Raw genomic sequence first — 2,887 nt, 5'->3', positions numbered from 1 at the left:
CTGCACTAATCACAAAGCCAAGAAAGACAAGTTTTTCAACCATAAAAGAGCATTTTTTTAAGTTGATGTACAACTTGTGTTTCTGAAGAGTCTGCAATATCAACTTTAGATGCCTTAGGTGTTCTTCCTGGTTCTGACTATATATCAGAATGTCGTCAAAATATACAACAATGAACTTGCCATTGAAAGGCCTTAAGACTTCATTCATGAGCCGCATGAAAGTACTAGGAGCATTGGACAACCCGAACGGCATTACCAACCATTCATAAAGACCATCTCGGGTTTTAAAAGCGGTTTTCCATTCGTCTCCAGGTTTAATACGCACCTGGTGATATCCACTTCTAAGGTCAATTTTTGAGAAAACAGTAGCACCATGGAGTTGGTCTAGCATGTCATCCAATCGCGGAATTGGGAAACGATACCTGACGGTGATCTTGTTAATAGCCCGGCTATCAACGCACATTCTAAAACTGCCATCCTTTTTTGGAGCGAGTAATGCCGGCACAGCACATGGACTCTTACTTTCTTGAATAAATCCCTTCCGTAAGAGTTCAACAACTATATTATTTACAGCCTCATTCTCCACGGGATTCATGCGGTAATGTGGGAGATTAGGTAGACTTGCTCCGGGTATCAAATCTATTTGGTGTTGAATGTCCCTTAAAGGTGGCAATCCATCAGGAAGTTCTTCTGGTGCAACATCTGAAAATTCCTTTAGCAAAGATCTCAGCTCATCAGGAACAAAATATTGAGAGTCTATTTCCTTACCCACCACTAGCAGGATAGTTTTGAAGTCTTTAGCTTCTGCAATAAATTCCTTCCAATTTGCAGTGACAGCACATGTTTTTCTTTGGTCTGCAACATTCCAAGAAATAGGAGGGATTAATATCTTTTTACTTTTCCATAAAAATTCATAAGTGCTCTGCCGCCCATGGTAAATAGCATCTACATCAAACTGCCATGGTCTTCCTAAAAGAATATGACATGCATCCATGTCAATGACTTCGCAAGTCACAGTGTCTTGGTAGCTCTTCCCAATAGAAACCGGCACACGGCAAACCTCCATCACCATAACAGATGGCCCTTCTTTTATCCAACCCAATTTGTAAGGCTTCAGGTGAGGCTTAGTTGGCAGTCCTAAATGTTGCACAAGTGCCTTGGATACAATGTTGTCACAACTGCCATTGTCAATAATAAGTTTACAAACTTTTCCCAGTACACTGCAATGAGCTCGAAAGATGTTGTTTCTTTGGGCAGGATTATTTCTTTCAGTAGTGCACAGAAGCCTCTGTACAACACAATTTAAGTGGTCTCCGACTTCTTCGGCAACCTCTACTTCGTCTTCATTAGTGACTCCCTCTTCGTCAAACTCATCTTGTTCCTCCACAAGGTTGACAGATTTTCTAGCTCGACATTCATTTGAGCGGTGTCCTGGTTCACCACATTTGAAGCACTTGCCCGTCATTGGTCTTGCATAAGGATTTGGTGCAATACTTTTAGAAGATATTTCACCACCTTTTTGTCGCTGGAATTTAGAATTATTGCCTACTGCCTCCTGCAAATTATGAGATAGTGAAGGAACAAAATTTTGGTTTGGAGTAGTTCTCTGGGAATTGGTCTCTGTAGTATTTCTAGACGGTGCTGCCATGGACTGTTTACGAGAAGTAGCTTGAGACAACAATTCCTCAGCCCGCAAAGCCATATTATAGGCTTCATCAACCGTCCAAATTGGAGCCAAAGCCATTCGTTCTCGGATATTAAATCTCAACCCATTTATGTAGCGTGCAGGTTCGTCATCACTGTCATCCATTTGCTCCTGAAAGTTATAGCGCCGGGGTGGGTGTTGTGCTTGCCTCGGAATAGCTCCTTCCACAGGTTGGTTTTGTCTGGGATTGGCAGCCGGATTTATCCCACCACCATTCATTCCCAAACGTATAGCTTCAAGAATACCACGAAGTTCTTGGAACTCGCGGTTAGAGTTATCCTCGTGTGCTCGAAATGCTGCCCAAAGGGCTTCTACCCCACGGTCATCGCCAATGGGTTGATTGCTACCACCGCCGGTATTGCCATCTCGAACCATTTTGGGTCGTAACAATTTGAGAGGGATGTACCGCTATCTCGTTTGTTGCCTAAAAACTTAATGGCTCTGAATACCAACTGATGCAGAACGCAGTAGCTGAACAAAGAATTCTAATGATTCATTAGAACAAAACAGGAAGTACATTCATAATAATTTTCAAGTCCCCCTTCTGGTTACAAAATGGCCTAATATATAGGCATAAAACAAAGCAACGTAACATTCAAATTCTAGGAATTGTAAAAGACACATGGAAAATGAAAATGCATTTAATATAATCTAGGGAAAAGATTATTGAGCCTCCAAACAAATATTACTCAGGTTCCTTGTGTTGTGTTGCTGGTGTGAACGCCATCAAATGCATAATTTGATCGAACAATATATCTTCATTAAAAATAAACAAAATTTTCATTTCAAGTCGCTCTTATTTTATCATTTCTCAAATAAAAAAATAAAAAAAATAAAAACTAAAAGGAAAAAAAAAAAAAAAACCAGGCAGCATATATTGGGGGGCATGCATGTGTATAGTATGGGGTGAGATTTGCACATAGTGTTATATACGTTACATTAATTCGGATTGCAGTGATGGACGAACCTTAAATCATGCAGTCTCTTTGAAGAAATATAGATATGACACACACAAGTTTTATAGTCATTACAACTCACTGTAACTTGACATTATAAAGGCCATATGTCCGTATCCATTAATGAGCACGTACCAAGTAAAGCCCAAACTTGTTTGAAGCAGCCAGACTTCATGCTCACAGTGGCTAATCTTTTATCTCGATCATGCACTGCATCTTGCATTTT

The sequence above is a fragment of the Ipomoea nil genome, unplaced genomic scaffold, assembly GCF_001879475.1.
Source record: "Ipomoea nil cultivar Tokyo-kokei standard unplaced genomic scaffold, Asagao_1.1 scaffold1720, whole genome shotgun sequence".
Lineage (NCBI taxonomy): Eukaryota > Viridiplantae > Streptophyta > Magnoliopsida > Solanales > Convolvulaceae > Ipomoea > Ipomoea nil.
This window is presented reverse-complemented; position numbering follows the sequence as displayed.